This window comes from Cervus canadensis, chromosome 25 (assembly GCF_019320065.1).
Source record: "Cervus canadensis isolate Bull #8, Minnesota chromosome 25, ASM1932006v1, whole genome shotgun sequence".
NCBI lineage: Eukaryota > Metazoa > Chordata > Mammalia > Artiodactyla > Cervidae > Cervus > Cervus canadensis.
Window position 1 is genome coordinate 44,832,393 of NC_057410.1, and position 20,977 is coordinate 44,853,369.

The following is a 20,977-nucleotide window of genomic DNA, read 5'->3' on the forward strand; positions in this document are numbered from 1 at the left end:
ACAGTCAGCAAAAACAAGACCAGAAGCTGACTGTGGCTCAGATCACGAACTGCTTATTGCCAAATTCAGACTTAAATTGAAGAAAGTAGGGAAAACCACTAGGCATTCAGGTATGAACTAATTCAAATCTCTTACAATAATACAGTGGAAGTTACAAATAGATTCAGGGGATTATAACTGATAGAGTGCCTGAAGAACTATGGATGGAGGTTCGTGACATTGTACAAGAGGTGGTGATCAAAACCATCCCCCCAAAAAGAAAGGCAAAATGGTTGTCTGACGAGGCCTTACAAATAGCAGAGGAAAGAAGAGAAGTGAAAGGCAAAAGAGAAATGGAAAAATATATCCATTTGAATGCAGAGTTCCAAAGAATAGCAAGGAGAAATAAGAAAGCCTTCCTAAATGATCCATGCAAAGAAATAGACAAAAACAATAGAATGAGAAAGACTAGAGATCTCTTCAAGAAAATTAAAGATACCAAGGGAACATTTCATGCACAGATGGGCACAATAAAGGACAAAAATGGTACAGACCTAACAGAAGCAGAAAATATTAAGAGGTGGCAAGAATACACAGAAGAACTATACAAAAAGATCTTAATGACCCAGGTAACCACAAAGGTGTGATCACTCACCTAGAGCCAGACATCCTGGAATGCCAAGTCAAGTGGGCCTTAGGAAGCATCACTACGAACAAAGCTAGTGAAGGTGATGGAATTCCAGTTGAGCTATTTCAAATCCTAAAAGATGATGCTGTGAAAGTGTTGTGTTCAATATGCCAGCAAATTTGGAAAACTCAGCAGTGGCCACAGGACTAGAAAAGGTCAGTTTTCATTCCAATCCCATAGAAAGGCAATGCCAAAGAATGTTCAAACTACAGCACAATTGCACTCATCTCACACGCTAGCAAAGTAATTATCAAAATTCTCCAAGCTAGGCTTAACAGTACATGAACCGAGAACTTCCAGATGTTCAAGCTGGATTTAGAAAAGGCAGAGGAAATCAAATGGCCAACATCCATTGGATAATCAAAACAGCAAGAGAGTTTCAAGAAAACACCTACTTCTGCTTTATTAACTATGTCTGAGCCTTTGACTATGTGGATCACAACAAATTGTGAAAAATTCTTCAAGAGATGGGAATACCAGACCACCTTACCTACCTCCTGAGAAACCTATATGTAGGTCAAGAAGCAACAGTTAGAACCGGACATGAACAATGGACTGGTTCCAAACTGGGAAAGGAGTATGTCAAGGCCGTATATTGTCACCCTGCTTATTTAACTTCTATGCAGAGTACATCATGTGAAATGCCGGGCTGAATGAAGCACAAGCTGGAAGCTGCCAGGAGAAATATGAATAACCTCAGATACGTAGATGACACTACCCTTATAGCAGAAAGTGAAGAGGAACAAAAAAGCCTCTTGATGAAGGTGAAAGAGGAGAGTGAAAAAGCTAGCTTAAAACTCATCATTCAAAAAATGACGATCATGGTGTCCAGTCTCATCTCTTCATGGCGAATAGATGGGGGAACAGTGGAAACAGTGACAGACTTTATTTTCTTAGGCTTCAAAATCACTGTAGATGGTGACTGCAGCCATGAAATTAAAAGATGCTTGCTTCTTGGAAGAAAAGCTATGACAAACCTAGACAGCATATTAAAAATCAGAGACATTATTTTTCCAACAAAGATCCATCCAGTCAAAGCTATGGTTTTTCCAGAAGTCATGTATAGCTGTGAAATTTGGACTATAAAGAAACCTGAGTGCTGAAGAATAGATGCTTTTGAACTGTGGTGTTGGAATAGACTTTGAGAGTCTCTTGAACAGCAAGGAGATCAAATCACTCAATTCTAAAGGAAATCAGTCCTGAATATTCATTGGAAGGACTGATGCTGAAGCTGAACCTCCAATACTTTGGCCACCTGATGTGAAGAACTGACTCCTTAGAAAAGGCCTCGATACAGGGAAAGATTGAAGGCAGGAGAAGAAAGGGAAGACAGAGGATGAGATGGTTGGATGGCATCACCAACTCAACGGACATGAGTTTGAGCAAGCTCCAGGAGTTGGTGATAGACAGGGAAGCCTTGCATGCTGCAGTCCATGGGGTCTCAAAGAGTCGGACATGACTGAGTGACTGAACTGAACTGAATGTACGAGGCAATCCACCACCCTTCTCCACCTCTTGAGCTAACATCTACCTCTCCAGAACCAGTCATAAGAAGAACAATGACTCACATTGCCAAATCTTCATCCATATGATTTGGTGTTTTTCTTTTTCCCAGCTTTTTTTTTTTTATTAAAGTATAGTTGATTTACAGTGTTGTATTAGTTTCAGGTGGAAAGCAAAGTGATTCAGTTTTACATACATACATATTGTTTTTCAGATTCTTTTCTCCTATAGGTTATTATGAAATATTGAGCATAGTTCCCTGTACCGTACATTACATCATTATTGGTTATCTATTTCATATACAGTAGTGTATGATTTTGGAGAAGGCAATGGCACCCCACTCCAGTACTCTTGCCTGGAAAATCCCATGGATGGAGGAGCCTGGTAGGCTGCAGCCCATGGGGTCGCGACGAGTCGGACATGACTGAGCGACTTCACTTTCACTTTTCACTTTTATGCATTGGAGAAGGAAATGGCAACCCACTCCAGTGTTCTTGCCTGGAGAATCCCAGGGATGGGGTCGCACAGAGTCGGACACAACTGAAGTGACTTAGCAGTGTATGATTTGAAAGAAATAAGACAAGGGCCTTGTTAACTCCTGGGAGTAGGGCTATGACTTGAACAGGCAGGAAGGTAGAGACTTGGAGCTAGACAAAAGAAGGAATAAAAAGGACAAAAGCAGAGTGTGTTGGAGGGAAGGGCAGTGGTAGAGGAAGAAAGAGAAGTCTTGAAGAAAGAAAATGGATTTTTATTTGGTACATGGGATGAGTCAGACTACCGGTGCAACACATAATTTTTCACAAACATGCCAAATGTGTACACTCTAGATTTTTTATCACTGGAAACCCTAAGCAAAGAACAGGGTAAATATTCTTCTGCATTCTGGGTGTAAGTTTAGCTGGCAAAGAAGAGTCAGTAGATGCTGCCTCTATCATCACCACATAATTAGGTATTTGGCACCTGTAGGAGTAATCAAGTACACAAAGAAACCATTTAGGGAAATTCTGCAATCAAAAAAACCTGGAAAACTGTTTTCTCTGACCACGGTTTGCCTTACTCAGAGTAAAGCTACCAATATCCTCTAGAGCAAGGGTTCCCAACCTCCGGGCCACGAACCAGTACCTCCTGTTAGATCAATGGCAGCATTACATTAGAAATAAAGAGTACAATAAATTTAATGTGCCTGTATCATCCGGAAACCATTCCCACCCCAGCCCCAGTCCATGGAATAATTGTCTTCCACGAAACTAGTCCCTAGTGCCAAAAAGATTGGGGACCACTGCTCTGGAGCCAAAGAAAATGGGTAACTCTAAGGAAATAAGTATTAAATGACATAAGCAAGGCATAATATACTCCAGGAACTCAAAAGAGATATCGCTTCACCAGAAAGTGATCAGAGAAAGCATATAACATTTGAGGAGGATAAGACTGACAGATTGAACTAAGAAAAAGGATATTCACAGTAACAGAAACATCAAAAGCAAAGGAACAAAAGCATAAAATCAAACAAGTATATTAAGTGCCTACTTCATCAGCTGACAAAACAGTGTTTTAGAAAAAGTTCTAAAAATTTTTTAAGTTCTAAAAGTATTCTCTTTACTAAAATACCTGCAACACAAGGTATGTAATACATCAGGGATGTGTTAGAAGATGAGGCTGCAAAGGGAGGTTGGATTAGAAAATATTTTTAACAAAATAAAAATGAAAATAAATAAAATATATCAAAATTTGTGCGATTCAATCAAAGCATTTCTTGAAGAAAGACTTACAGCATTAGATGCCTATCTTGGAAAAGAAGAAAGGTCTAGTGTCTATCTTAAGAGACTTGAAGAGCAAACTAAATCCAAAACAAGTAGAGGAAAGGAAATGATAAAGAGCAGAAAGCAATGAAATTCAAAAGCAAAAAACAATGCAGGACATTTATAGAACAAAAAAATGATTCTTTGAAAAAAAATCAAAGAAATTGATAAACCACTAGCCAAACTGATGAAGAATAAAAAAGAGAAACACAAACCATTAATATAAATAGTGGAAGAGGGATTTCAATACAGCCCTCATTGACCTTCAAAGAATATTAATAGTAAAGGAATATTATGAGCAAGTTTATGTCCTAAAATTTAACAATTTAGCTAAAATGGGCCAATTTCTTGAAAATAATTTCTTGAAATAAGAAATATACTAAAACTCACTCAAAAAGAAATAGCTAACCTGGATAGTCATACAATTATTAAATAAAATTTAAAAACACTCCAACAAAGCAGATTCTAGGCACAAATGGTTTCACTGTCAAATTCTGCCAAATCTCTGAGGAACAAATAATACCATTTCTCCACAGTCTTTTCCAGAAAATAAAAGTAGAGATAATACTTTCAAGCTAATTTAAGTGGGCCACATTATTCTTATACCAAAGTACAAAACATAAAATTATAGAACTATATGCCTCATGAATGTAGATATAAATACCTTAGGAAATTGAATCTAGCAATATTTTAAAAAGATAATACATCATGACTATGATTTATCCAGGGAATTCAATGCTGGATCAACATTCAAAAATCAATGTAACGTATCTTATTAGCACACTAAAGAAGAATAACCATGCAATCATATAAATATATGCAGGAAAGCCTTCCACAAAATTAAAATTTATTCATTATATTTTTTAAAAAAATCTTTAAAAAGTAGAAATGGAAGGAAACTTTCTTAATCTGATTATGGAATCTGCAAAATACCAAGTAATATAATACTTAGTGGTAAAAAACTGAATGTGCTCTAAGATAAGGAATAAGGCAAAGATATCTGCTCTCACCATTTCTTTTCAATATTCCTGGAGATTCCAGCCATAGCAAAAAAGCAGGAGAGGAAAAAACAAAAGGTATGCACTTAGTTTGGAAAGAAAGAGATAAAACAACCCCTATTAGCAGAGTACATGATTTTGTACATAGAAAATCCTAAGGTATATTTAAAGAAAGCTTCTGGAATTAAGAGTGAGTTTAGCAGTGTCACATCAATATAAAAACCCATCCCTGTTTCTATATACTATGAATGTACAAATAAAAACTAAATCTTTAAAAAGTACTATTTATAACAACTCCAAAAAAGATGAAATACTAAGGTGTAAATCTGATAAATACGTGCATGACACATATGCTGAAGACTTCAAAACATAGATGAAAGAAATCAAAGAAGATATAAAAAAATGGAGATACACAGTATCCATGTGTTGGAAGACAGAATACTGTTAAGATGAGTAATCTCCCTTAATTGATCTATTTATTGATCTAAATTTAATAAAATCCCAATTAAAAACCCAGAAGAAGCATGATTCTTCTTCCCAGACAATATAAACAAGCTGATTTTAAAAGCTTTCGAGGAAGTAAAAGAACTAAAATAACCAAAACAATTAAGAACCAAAGGAAGATTAAAGTTGGAGGAATCACAGTATCTGATTTTTCAAACTTATATAAAGCTTCAATGATCAAAACAGAGTAACGGTGAAAGAGCAAAGGTCAGTGAAACTGAATAATAAACACAAGTATAGTCATCTGGTATTTGGCAATGTGTAAACAATTCAATGGAGAAAGGATTTCTTTTCAACAAATGGTGCAAGAACAACTGGACATTCATATGCAAAACAAAAACAAAAACAAAAATTACCTTAACCTGAACTTTGACTTTATACAAAAAAAACTCAAGATGGATCATAGACCTAAATGTAAAATATAAAACTATAAAAGGGTGAAAGAAAACAAAGGAGAAAAGGGGAGGGAAGATGATCACAGAGCCAAACTAACATCTGCTACAGATACATATTCATTTTCCTAATTGCTTAAAGATGGTCTGTTTACCAAACTAGAGAGGGGCTTCTCAACAACTATTTCTCTGGCCACTGAAAAAAGAGATGATAACATCCAAGATATGGCACTTAGCACTGAGGTTCATGATGAAAATCTATCAAGAAAACTTAGAAAAATCTATTAAACAATATCCTTCAGGTCAGCCAGAGGTTACTACCAAACTAAAGTTACTTATTACCTTCCAGAGTAATTCATATTTTTCTGGGAAAAAACTTACCTTAATCTTTGCTCCATTCTTTTAACTTCATACCTTTATTGCCATGACTCTTGTTGATGACATGTTGCAAACTGATCGAGAACAGTAGATGCCGCCATCACTTAGCATTTTCATATCTTAATTCTTCAGTATAGTTACTCTGAGAACCCTCTCAAAAAAATCAGCACAACTTAATAAAACATGACGTACTCTGGTTGACCTATATTTGAACTAATTGTCTTCAAGGATGCTTACTTAGTTAGGTAAATCAGCATTTACTGCTTATAGCATGTATTTTTTTGTTAGCTCTCAGAGTCAAAGACTTGCTAAGTCAACAAATGAAAAAACTAGACTAAATGAGTTAAACATTCATGTGGTGGAGGAGCCTTCTCATTAGGGTTGAAAAAGTTTGTAAAGTATTAGGAGAGGAAACTCCTGAGTAACTGGGAGATACTTTCAATTGCTCAGGCTTTTTGTACTTATTTTGTGTGTATGTGTGTTTCACTTGGTGGTCACATGCTAAACAATATCAACGCTGAGGTTTATGATGTTGATTTTTTTGAGAACACATAAAGCAATGTTCATGAGATAAGATACTATGGGATAGAGATGTAAAGCTGCAGTTTGCCATCATTTTACAGTTTAGAGTCAAATAAAATATTAAAAAGTAGAAGATAAGATGGTTTTTCTTTTAAAAATCTTGGACAAATTAGCATCCCATGAAGAAAGAATTAATTATATAATTAGTAAGAGAAATTTTTAATTATAATATAAGATCATATTACTCCCAATTCATAACTATCTTTTAGGCTTTTATTTAGATTTTTAATATTAATCTTATTTGATGAAACTAACTGTTAATTTATTGCCATGTTCAAATCTTGCCCCCTCCACTGAGTAATCTATAAAGAGATTTTCCAAAGTTTAAATCTGATTTTACCACTCTCAATTTTTACAAAAACTTCCAACGACTACTGAAAAAAATCAAAACCAGAATTTGTAATCTGTTACTCAGTCACTTCACAATCCAGCAGGTACCCTATCTTTGGACAGTCTCCAACTCCCCATCACTGATACCAATTCTCACTTTTCACTCTACCAAACCTAAACTGTCATCTTTCACTGGAAAAGTTACTTCAAATACAAAGTTTAAAGGGGCACCAAAAAAACCTAAAAACTCAAGACAAATACTTTAATGTAATATTTTTAAAAATCTAAGTCAAGGAACTTCCCTGGTGATCTGGGGTTGAGAATCCGCATTTCAGGGCAGGGGATTCAGTTTCCATCCCTGGTTGGAGAACTAAGAACCCACCTCGACAAAGATCCTATGTGCCACAAGTGAGACCCAACGCAGCCAAATAAGTAAATGCTTTCTTAAATGGAAGTCAATGCATAATAAACAAACTACCAACATTTTAAATAAAGTACCATCTGCCTGAATTTCATTCAGCTTAGGAAAGGCTTACTTACGTTTAAAGATTAACTGGAATGTTACCTCTCTTGGGGGTATTCTCACACCTTCCCAGAGGGCGGGCACTTTTCCTTTTCTCTACCTCTAATTCTACTGCCATTTAATTCTTCTCCAGTCGTTGGGCTTATCTCTCCACATATGCACCATTTCCACTGAACTGGGAGAATTTTTAAACTGTCTCTGTATACCAGTGATTAATACATACGAGGAGTTCCACAAATATCTGCTACATGAATAAATAGGTTATGGTAAGTAGAGTGTGAGACACAAAATTTAGAGTCAGAAGCAGAAATTTCAATTCCATCTGCACAACTCACATATTTATCAATTTTATGATCCTGAGTATATCTCTGAACATCAGGTTCTCCACCTTTGAAATGGGAATAACTTCCCTTCCATAGGATTTTTGTAAACTAGGTATTTATTGAATTTTCTGAAAGAGAGATCAAATAAAGAGACTAGATTTTTGTTCATTCACTTGCATCAATGAGTGATGAGACAGAAAGGGGGACATGGTTTACTCAGCTGAAAGAACCACATGTTTGAAAGCAGAGGCAGGGACAGCACTGTTTGAGGAACTGCAAATGGCTCAGCCTGGCCCCATGTGACTGAACATCAGAGGATGAGACAGGAAACAACGCAGGCAGAATCTAGACCCCAGAGGAGGCTCTTGTCTGACATCCCATCCAGGAATGTATGGCGTAACTGCGTTACCCTTGAATTTAAGAATGAGTTTCTGCTAGAATTGTACATGGGATTGGTAGGCTAAGTTGAGTTTGGCTATGAAGAAAAAAAACTAATTAAGTCATCATACATTCAAGTTTGTGTCTATTTCAAATGGACCATAGAATAAGATTTTAAGATGAATGTAGATATAGAATCAAAGAAAATAAGTTTTTAAGATATCATGGACTACAGCCCACTAGGCTCCTCTGTCCATGGATTCCAAGGCAAGAATACTAGAGTGGGTTGCCATCTTCTCCTCCAGGGGATCTTCCCAAACCAGGGATCAAATCCAGGTCTCTTACATCTACCTGCATTGGCAGGGAGGTTCTTTACCACTAGCTCCACCTGGGAAGCCCTGAGATATTATAAAAGTAATATGTATATAAAATTTGGCAACAGACTGCAAGGGGGCAAGGAGGTCATTGAGAGTGAGGTATTTAGGTTAGAAGTATGTCATAAACAGTATAATGCATAAATAGAAATACCAGCACTTAAAATTTTCCTAATATAAAATGGGAACCAAATTATCTGACTTTTTCCCACAAAACACCAGCTCTATAGTTTTGTACAAACATTGCTTAGATTTCAAATGTCATCTCTTTTATCTTTCTGCACATAGCAAGTAAACAGAAGAAAGGAAGGAAGGAGAAAGGGAGGGTAGAAAGAAGGAAGGAAAGAAAGGTAGAGGAGGGGAAGCGAAAAGCCACTATACGACACAGTACCTGCTATCTTCTGTCAGAGAATACAAATAGCCCTGATGAAAGCATTTTCCAGGCAAAAAGGCAAGTGTATGAAATATATTTTTTAAAAATAGGATATCACTAATTCAGCAAAGCTTCCTTCTGGAAACAGCATATTGGCACCACCTGTCTCTCATACTGACTTTACAGTAGAAAGGTGTATTGGTCAGGGTCCTGAGGGACCCTGACATAATCAGGAGTGAAGAAGGTTAATGAAGGGGCATCTGCAAAGGTGTGGGTGGATTAACCAACAAGTACTGATGAAGAGCCCCAGGATTAGTAACACTGAGAAATATCACCAGCTTTAGGTCTAAAAGGCTAAGAAGGAGCAATTACCAGAACTCAGGAGAAGCTGGATACACACCTCCTAGGAAAGGGAACAGGAGCTCTGACTTTAAGGAGTGTGTGCTCAGTCATTACACTTGCGTCTGACTCTTTGTGACCCTATAAACTGCAGCCCACCAGGGCCCTCTGTCCATGGAATTTTCCCAGCAAGGTTGCCATTTCCTCCTCCAGGGGATCTTCCCAACCCAGGGATTGAACCCATGTCTCCTGGGTCTCCTTCATCGCAGATGAATTCTTTACCGCTGGGTCACCAGGGAAGCCCTGTTAGGGGTGTAGCCAAAGCCAACTGACAAGGCTGTAGAACAGGAACCAAACTCTTATCTCCCAGTCTCTGACCTCTTGCTAATAGGTTATTGACTGAACTCCATTGGAGGCCAGAAAGCAAGGGACATCAGTCTTAGAGACAGTGCAGGGGAAAGAGTGGAGATTATTGGTAGGGGGCGGGGGCAGGGCGGGGGGGAAATGGAGAATATGCAGCCCATGATAGCAGAAACCATTTTCATCAGTTCAGTTCAATCGCTCAGTCATGTCCAACTCTTTGCAACCCCATGAATCGCAGCACACCAGGCCTCCCTGTCCATCACGAACTCCCAGAGTTTACTCAAACTCATGTCCATCGAGTTGGTGATGCCATCCAGCCGTCTCATCCTCCGTTGTCCCCTTCTCCTCCTGCCCCCAATCCCTCCCAGCATCAGGGTCTTTTTCAATGAGTCAACTCTTCGCATGAGGTGGCCAAAGTATTGGAGCTTCAGCCTCAGCATCAGTCCTTCCAATGAACACCCAGAACTGATCTCCTTTAGGATGGACTGGTTGGATCTCCTTGCAGTCCAAGGGACTCTCAAGAGTCTTCTCCAACACCACATTTTCAGACATCTCTGTAAATATGTCCTCCAGCACACCACTACTCCATCACCTCTACTCAGCATTAGGTACAAGGCCTGGCACAGAGCCGGTCATCGACAAATGCTTTACAAATAAAAACAAATAATGCCACACTCATTCTTAGCAAGGATTAAAATAAGCAGTGAGAAAAGATCAGCAGACAGGAGAGAAGCAAAGCACATCGGAGCCCAGCCTCGAGTCCTCTCTTCATATTCACAAATCCCTAAAAAATCCTAGGAGAGGAAAGGAAGAGACCAGAGGAAGTGAGAGAATTTTTTCAAACATTTTCAAGGACCCACCTGGGACTGGCCTCTTTCTCTAGTCTCCCACATGGGGGAAAACACTGGAGTGAGACCATCTTGGAAATATGTTCATTTTGACATAATCCCCACATTTTGTTTTATCGTCCTCAACCCTTGGAATACCCTCTCCAGTCCTCTCTGTTAATCTTCACTGAATGTCTTTTTCAGGCCAAGAAAATGTTCTCCTGTTTTGTTCCTCTTCTGCATTAAAGCACTACTGTACATTGGTACCTTGTGTGTCTATTTGCCTTTTGCTTTGTAATGGTCTTTTTGGTTTTTAGGGATGTACACCCCTAAATTACCCTGAAAAGGAGGGAAGGGACCTAATATAGGTTCAAAATATACTACATGATGAATGTTTTATAAGTGCTTCCTCTTTATTTTTTACAATTATCCAATAATAACAGATATCATTAATCCCTGCTCATAGATAAAGAAACTGAGGACAGCAAATTTTCTCCAAAATGTGCAGTAAAGCCAAGATTGCATGTACCTTATTCTTAGCCAAAAAAAAAGTCACGAACTCCCCAACATTTCACCCTCTATTTCGCCCTCCCCAACATTCCTAACTTGCAGTAGTTTAAAGCCTCAATTCTTCACAACACCCCCCGTATCCTTGGCCTTTGCCATGTAACTTCACAGCTTCTTTCACTGAAGAGGGGAAATACATCCCATCCCTTCATCTTGAGCTCAGCCCTTTGACTTCACCAATGGAATATTAGCAACATGACCTAACCAAAAGCTTGAAAGAGCTTGCACAATTGGGCTTTCTCCTCCTCTGTCATTGCCATGAGAACATACTCAAGTTTGCTAGGAGAAAAATGAGAGACACGGCAAGCAAAGTCAAATCAAAGTCAAGTGCAGCCTAGCTCAGCTGACTTCCAGATGTGTGAGCAGAGCCCAGACTGTCTCAACAGAGCCACCAACCATGTCCAGCTGAGAGCAGTCAACCCTCAGTTGACCTACAAATCTTGAAAATAAATGATTACTGGTTAAAAAAAAAAACACAGCAACAGCAAAAACCGATTTCAAAATGCCTGCACCACATTACTAACTTGGTCTCAGAAACACTGACATCTTTGAACCTCAATTCTCTTATAAAAGGAGGAAATAAACTTTCCACTTACAAAGATCTCCAAAACCTCTAAGTTATAATGTTCCATGATATTTTAATTCTATTTATATGGGATTCTATTATTCAATTTTTATTTCCTTTTCCTTATTCTTCCCCCAAATGATAATGCTATATAACAATGTCATTTGCTCATTAATTTACTCATTCACTTGACAAATTCACTACATTTCAAGTATAAGACAAAGCCCTGTCAATAGGAACTTACAATTAACAAAATAAAAAGTTAAGACAAATACTTAAATGAGATAAAAGTACCTCTCAAAAAATTTTCCATATCAAAGTTATTGCTTTTAATCGTAGGTAGACAATTATGTTGTATCCAGGCTCTTATTTTTGAAGATAATATCTTTATTCTAAAAGTAAAGCAGACTCATTGAGCAAATAATCATCTTTCAATTATTATCAATTTTCCTCCTTGAAAGAGCTATGCCTGCCTACCAACCAGGAGATCCTTACATCTGCTCAGCAGCAAGCTTTCTATCTAGTTCTCAAGAAATTCCAGAGCCTTTTTCTAATACTTCTCTATATTAAAGTGGGATTTAGGAGCACTTGAGTCATAGGAATATACCTTACTTATGAGGAAGCATTCTTACAGGTTGAATTGTATCCCCCCCCCCAAAAAAAAAAGATATGGTAGACCCTTAACTCTCGGTGTCTCAAAATGTGACCTTATTTGGAGATAGGGTCTTTAAGAGGTAATCAGATTAAAATGAGATCATAAAAGTACACTCCAATCCAATATGACTGATGCCCTCATGAAAGGGGAAATCTGGACACAGATAGACATGCATAAGGAAGATAGTCATCTATAAGCCAAGAAGAGAAGCCTGGAACAAATCCTTCCCTCACAGACCTCAAGTGGAACTGACCCTGCTCATACCTTGATTTGGACTTACAGCCTCCAAACACGTGAGACAGTAAATTTCTGTTGCTTCGGCCACTCCATCTGGGGTATTTTGTTATGGCATCTCTAAAAACGCTAATACAGGTGTCTTTGTGTGTATTTACCACAGTTAATTCCACTCTAGCCACAAGGAGACCCACTAAATTAAAAGGAGCTAGATGTAAATTTGAAGACTGTTTGCCTTTAAGCAAGGCACTTTCTCTATAATTAGAGAAGGCCATCTGTTTCTGCGACAATGCAGTTTCAGTGGTACTTGAGCAATGATGAAATATGCTTGTGGTTTTGTGACTGACATGTCACAGAAAAGGTGATGAATGTCCACTTTACAAACTACTTTAAAATAATAAGAATTTTCATATCACCTTAAAATGGTAATTCCACATTCACAAGAAGTGAAAATCATGAATGTCACTCTGGAATTTTTTTCATAATTATGGGTTCATTGAATCTGTAATTCTGGAACTGTGGCACATTTGCTAGAAAAGTGGATTGTTACCATCAGAATGTAAATTTCTAGTTTTACCTGAAGTATATATATATATATATATATATATATATATATATTTAAATTCTATCATTGCCAAGGCTTTTGTTTTGAAGAGCTTTACCAAAGCAAATCCATCATTTCAGCAGTCAGATTTCTACATGTTAATTTCAAATGAAAAACATACTCAAAATTGATTTTGTCAAAATCTCATGAATCCATAAATGACTCTACCAAAATTGATATTTACTTGCCATCTTCATAAACATCCTATCATTTCCAAATTGCTTTAATATTTGAGTCTCTCAATATGTCATAACTTAAACATACTACTTCCACAAAAACTTGCTCCTCTTTCTGCCTTGTGTATGTATACCTGCTAAGTCAAAATCCGACTCTTTGCTACCTCAGGGACTGTAGCCTGCCAGACTCCTCTGTCCATGGGATTCTCCAGGCCAGAATACTGGAGTGGGTAGTGGTTTCCTTCTCCAGGGGATCTTCCCAACCCAGGGATTGAACCCAGATTTCCCACATTGCAGGCAGATTCTTCACTGCTTGAGCCACCAGAGAAGCCCAAGAATACTGGAGTGGGTAGCCTATCCCTTCTAACAGCACCACTGTTCTTTCAATTGCCCACACAAACACTTAATTATTCTATATACCCTTCTGTAGTAGTCAAGATTCTCCAGAGAAACAGAATCAATAGGATATATAAAGGTATACAGAAAGAAATCAATTATAGAAAGTCCACAATCTGCAGTCTGCAAACTGGAGGGCCAGGAAAGTCAGTGGTAAGATCCAACTCAAACCCAAAGTTCTGAGAACCAAGACAGCAGGTCAGTCCTGGCCCAAGTATAAAGGCCTACTGATTGGGAGTGCAAATGTCCAAGGGCAGGAGAAGATGGATGTCCCAGGTCATGCCCTTTCTTGGTCTTTCTGTTCTATTTGATCTTCAGTGGACTGGATGACACCCACACATATTGGTGAGGGCAATCTTCTATGCTCAATCTACTGGTTCATATACTAATCTCTTCTGGAAATATCCTCACAAAAATAAAGTTTTATCAGCTATGTGTGCATCCTTTAGCCCAGTCAAGCTGACACATAAAATTAACCGTGATGCTTTCTCTTCCCCCATATCCAATTACTTATCAAGTCCTATAGAGTCTATATTTGTACTTTGTTTGACATGCCACTGTGTCACTTCAGTTGCACTTACTCATCCTGTTAAATTAGCCTGTTAAATGCATCTCCATCTCTAAAAGTTTTTTTCTTTATGCCGGCCTACTTAGATAAATACTTATTTAAATACAACGTTTATTTAAGTCACTCTTCTGCTCAAAATTCAATGGCTCTCTGTTTCTTAACAATAAAATCCAACATTTGAAGAGTTTTTTATAATCTGTATCCTACTTACTCTCTCTTTTTTCCTCCTCCTTCTTCTACTTACTATTTTTCACATTCACCTCATTTTTTTTCTTTTTTCCACATTTTTCTTTAGAATTGCCTTTTTACTCAGAATTCCCCATCTCCTGTCACCTCCATTCTTCAAAGCCACTTCAATTTTTTCTTTTTCTGAAATCTGATATGACCACACAATCCCCTATTCCAAATCCTTGGGTCTAATGAATTTCTGAATTCAGAATTTTGGGGAGTTTATATAAAGAATATATGCACATACCATTTATTACATAACATTCCCAGTGGAGCCTGATCGGTCTTCTGAGATAAAACACTCCCATGTCATGCAATGAAACATGTCAGTTCATTGTAATCAAATGAATTTGCCACAAGCTTATTTTTTAAAAACTCATATTTTCAGAGATTTTACAGACTTTGGAACTGTGGAAAAGTATACTGTGGGGTTTTTTTCCTTATACTTAAACTGCTTACAGATTCCCTCATTTCTACTTGGTTTGTATTTGTTTATACCTATCATCTAAGGATAAAATACTATTGGCCAGGCAGTACACTAAATATTTTATATGCATGTGAAAAATCTAGCAGGAAAGCAGAAACCATGTTAAGAATTTATGACAGATAAATTAATCTAGGGAATTGGTTCTACAAGTGATTGGAGGGACTGAAACTCAAACAGGGAAGAGTGAGGTAAAGTCAGAGAGCAGTAGTGGCAGGAGGCCACCATAACCCATAGGATGGAGAGAAAAAGGAGGAAGGAGCCTAGAAGCTAGGGACACCTGAAGGAAGTAGGAAGCAAGATGCATCTGTCCAGCAGGGGCTGGTGCCATGGAAAAGATATAGCTGTTGCCCGAGAATATCCCTGAAACAAAGAGTATTATCACTCAGTCGTATCAGACTCTTTGCAGCCTGATGGACTGAAGCCCGCAAGGCTCCTCTGTCCATGGAATTCTCCAGGCAAGAACACTGGAGTGGGTTGCCATTCCCTTCTCCAGGGGATCTTCCTGACCCAGGGACTGAACCTGGGTCTCCTGCTTTGCTGGAAGATTCTTTACCATCTGAGCCACCAGGGAAGGGGAAATGCCTTGGCCTCTCCCTTCTCTGGGAACATGATGTGAAAGTCACTCAGTCGTGTCTGGCTCTTTGCGACCTCATGGACCATACAGTCCATGGAATTCTCCAGGCCAAAATACTGGAGTGGGTACCCTTTCCCTTCTCCAGGGCTCCCTTCTTTCCACCCCCTCAATTTTTTAGTGGCCAGCAGTCTGCTGACACAGGAGCCTGGGGAAATGTAGCTCCCAGGAGTCAGCCTCTTTAGGACACAAAGTAGAACTGGGGAAGGGCAAGGAATAGATCTGAACACAGACAGTTCCCAGACTAGCCTGATACATTAGGTTCCTTAACTCTATAAGGAAGGCACTAATATTATATTTTACAAATAAAACAGCTGAGATACAAAGAGGTCAAGAAATTACATGGCTAGTTAGCAGTGGAACCACAATGGCAACCTAGTTCTGTATCAAAGCCTATCTTCCTAAACAAAGGAATTCCAGAAAAACATCTACTTGTGCTTCATTGACTACAGTAAAGCCTTTGATTGTGTGGATCACAACAAAATTGTTGTGGAAAATTCTTAAAGAGAATACCAGAATACCAGACCATCTGACCTGTTCTGTGAGAAACCTGTATGTAAGTCAAGAAGCAAGAGTTAGAACTGGACGTGGAACAACTGACTGGTTCAAAATTGGGAAAGGATTATGTCAAGTCTGTATATTGTAACCCTGCTTATTTAACTTATATGCACAGTACATCATGCGAAATGCCAGCTAGATGAATCACAAGCTGGAATCAAGATTGCCCGGAGAAATACCAACAACCTTGGATATGCAGATATCACTCTAATGGCAGAAAGTGAAGAGGAACTAAAGAGTCTCTTGATGAGGGTGAAAGAGGAGAGTGAAAAAGCTGACTTGAAATTCAACATTCAAAAACTAAGATTATGGCATCCAGTCCCATCACTTCAGGGCAAATAGAAGGGGGAAAACTGGAAACAGACTTTATTTTCTTAGGCTCCAAAATCACTTCAGAGAGTGACTGCAGCTATGAAATTAAAAGACACTTGCTCCTTGGAAGGAAAGCCATGAAAAACCTAGAGAGCATATTAAAAAGCAAAGACATCATTTTGCCAACAAAGGTCCGTATGGTCAAATGGTTTTTCCATTAGCCATGTGAGGATGTGAGAGCTGAACCATAAAGAAGGCTGAGCACTGAAGAACTGATGCTTTTGAACTGTGGTGCTGGAGAAGACTCTTGAGAGTCCCTTGGACTGCAAGGAAATCAAACCAGTCCTAAAGGAAATCAGTCTTGAATATTCACTGGAAGGACTAATGCCGAAGCTGAAGCTCCAATACTTTGGCCACCCGAGGTGAAGAACTGACCCACTGGAAAAGCCCCTGATGCTGGGAAAGATTGAAGGCAAAAGGAGAAGCAGGCAGCGGAGGATGAGATGGTTAGATAGCATCACTGACTCAATGGGCATGAATTTAAGCAAACTCCAGGAGATAGTGGAGGACAGGGAAGCCTGGTGTGCTGCCATGGGTTCACAAAGAGTTGGACATGACATGTGACTGAACAACATCTTCCTAAACATCACAATGTCCCAGATCTTAATAGATGCTCAAGATGTTTGTTTGTAGAGTCTGGAGATACAATATGAACAAAAGCCTGAAGCTGGAATACTATTCAACTCATCACAATTCAGCTCAACCAGCACTTACTTCAGAAAGCAGAAAAAGACAAATGTTGGCCCTCCATAATTTTGACAGTAGTTCCAAAGAAGAGCACACTCATAAACTCCGTCTTCATGTTACATTTAGACATAATGTTGACTCCTTATTCCTTGTGAGGAAAATTTCCAGATAACTAGCAGCAATTTCTGAGGAACACATTAATTTCTCACTCAAAGACCAGCACTAATTTATAGGTAGATATAAGAAAAGCTTTATTTACCATCTATAAAATACAGGTCTCTAAGAATGACTACAATTTAGGAAGGTCAAACACAACCTCCTCTAACCTCTTGAAGTCTAACTTTCTTCTCTTTACAACAACAACAAAAAAAACCTCACTTCTTCAACCAGGTAATATATATAATGAAAAGATAAAGTAGAAAGGAATCTTACTATTAAATGACCCACCATTACATGAAGCTTTCTAGGAATGTATAATCATGCTATGTCGTCCAAAATTAAAAGATATACAAATATGTTGCAGACTCGTTACTACTACCCTGGTCCTAGCAACAGTCAGGGGGTTACAATGCAATTAATATTGAGAACAGCCAAGGGTGACTCTTTCTTTTCCTCCCTCTTCTTTCCCATAGGTCCTCTGTCTTCCCTTAACATTTGAGTTATGGAAAGATGGGAGCCGGGAGCAGAAATCCAGCTGTCTTTTACAGGTTAGTATTATTTAAAGATAAAAAAAAGTTTGCAACTTCTACAGCCAAAAGTATTGCCTTAATTGCTGCATTTTAAAAGCCATCAGCAAAAGTACCTTTTCACCTATATACTGCTTATCTTTGGGTCAATATCTCCACTGCTAAAGACGCTATCAGAGTTCTTTTTTCTGATAGTTTTGTAAGTTGACTGAAAAGTATGGAATAAAAGAACTTAAAAGTATCAATCCAAAGTCATTCTAACCTTCTATTTAAAAAAATCCAGAGAAGCATTTCTAGTTTAGCAGGACAGAAAATAAATAAACATACACTTTCCTGTAATCCTCATTCAAAAACCTCATTTCTATTTAGAAAAAGTCCATAAAACATCATCTGTTAAATTACTTGAAAGAAAACTAATTTTGTTCAACTATATTATGAGTTTTGGGTATTGGTCTGTGATTTTCTTTTCCTAAACTAGTGGCATTTAACATATAATAGATTAAAGTCCTGAATACGCAGGCTGCTAGCTATATCTGTAAGAATTCTTGTGGAATGTCTGGGTATTGGTTGAGCTTTCTGGAAATCTAGTAAAAGTCAATCTGAAAGGTCAAAAACATAATAAGTCATAATGTCTAACACAAAATACTCAATGAACACTTGTGAGTTGATGGCTTTAAGTAGAAATAAAAACAAATCAGCAACAAATGTTGAATTTCTTGTTAACAGGGAACTGGATTTGTTACCTGTCCTCAAACTCTGCGACACACAAGGGTCATCCATGACTATAAATTGCCTTAGACCCGCAGACTATTTTACTTTCGTGTTCCTTCAGGACTCTTGGATGAGTGCCCTCCAGTTCCTGCTGTTTATCTGCATCTACTTTGTCATGAGGTTTAGAACATACTGTGCCTTGGTCACTATTTGTTCTAGTGCCTCTGGCCTTTCAGCTTCAAACTGGAAGTGGGGAGGGAAAAGCTTCCCAGCATCTTCTTTAGTAAAGAATGAAGCACACGGTTGACTGGGCCTCTGCTTTTTTTTTTTCTCATTTCTAAAGACCCCTTTCACCTCATCATCAAACTGTGTTATGTTGGAGTAGGCTGAGAGAACTGAGAAGTAAGGATTCTATTTTCTTTTCTTTTTTTTTTAGGATTCTATTTTCTATGTTTTTTGCTACCAAATCCCAAGAGCCACTATTCTCTATCGGCCATGCCCCAATGATCCATGCTTCTTGGAGCTTAGCACACTTGTGTGGCCCTGATCCTTCCTGCCCTAGAAGAACTCAGTTTCATTTTGCAAATTCTCACTGATAGTGATAACAAGACCAATGCCTGGAAGTGTCACTATGTGGAATGTATTGTTCTTGATTGAGTCAAAAGAAGGGAAATCAAAAACTTGAAGTCCCAGATTTATCACAACGAGGATGTAGAGGCAAGTTATTTGACCTCTCTGACCTTCATTTCCTCATCCAAAAAATAAGAATGGTAATAATAATCACCATGTGCATGCATGCTTAGTCACTTCAAACATGTCTGATTCTTTGTGACCCTTTGGCTCCTCTGTCCGTGGGATTCTCCAGGCAAGAATACTGGAGCAGGTTGCCATGCCCTCCTCCAGGGGATCTTCCCAATGCAGGGATCGAAGCCATATCGCTTGCTTTGGTAGGTGGGTTCTTTATCACTAGTGCCCCCTGAGAAGCCCAGTAATAATCACCATACCTGGTTGCAAAGAGAATAAAATATGAGTCATTTTGTGGAGTTGCTAAGTCACATCCAACTCTTTTGTGACCCCATGGACTGTAGCCCACTAGGCTCCTCTGTCCATGGAATTCCCCAGATAAGAATATTAAAGTGGATTACCATTTCCTTGCCTAGGGGATCTTCCCAACCCAGAAATTGAACCAGTGTCTCCTGTATTGCAGGCAGATTCTTGACCATTGAGCCACTGGAGCAGGGAGAAAAAAGCTACGAAAACTGCCCAGAAAGTGAATTTCAAGGCCCTAGAAAGTTAGTGTTTAGATAGTGTTGCTGGATTCCATAAAGCATGGAATTCAGTATGCTCCTAGTTAACAGTAATTCTTTAATGTCTTTTAAGTTGGGGACCATTCACAGAGATGTCACTGACTGGTTAACTGCTGCCCTGACCTCTCAGCCCCATTATTCCCCCCACTCTGCAGCATACACCATCCACGGGAAGCGCATCTAAAGGAGACACTGAATATTCAAAGGTCCAAACTCATGCTGCGGAGCAGCAGCATTAATTCAAGTATGAGGAAGGTGGTTCTACTCCCACAGAGCCTCTTTTGATAGAATTCTTTCAGTGTCTCCAGATAAATTGACACTTTAGTCCTTGGAAAAATCCCCAGATGGTCTGTCCTGCCAGGATTTTGAAATTAATCTTATTGTGATTCCTATTGTCTATTATTTCAGTCACTTACAATTCCAGAATTAAATAACTGACCATTACTTTTTCTTAGTAATTTCTTTAAGACACCGATTACAAAACAAAGCATTATAATCCAGAACAGAGTTTAAAAGTAAAAAAAAAAAAAAAATTAAAAAATATATTTATATTTGCTTTCTATGCTTTTCTCTTTCTAGAATTACTCTGGGGTACAGACATAGGCTTCAGAGAATCCATACACTAATACCTAAATTATGTAAAACTGTGTGTGCATGCGTCTTTCTGGAGAAAGGGTCCTTACTCTTCTGTGGTGATATGACTCAACATAGGCCAATAACTACTGCTCTGTCTGGTCTCTGACTGAAAACCAATCACGGTAGTTGTCTGTAAACTGAAGGCCTACTTTAGAGTTTTCTTTTATCAACCACAAGGCTGCAGGTCTTTTCTCCAGTTACTATAATATTTGTTTGCTGCCTTAGAAACAGTAAAAGGCCAATGACTGGCACATTA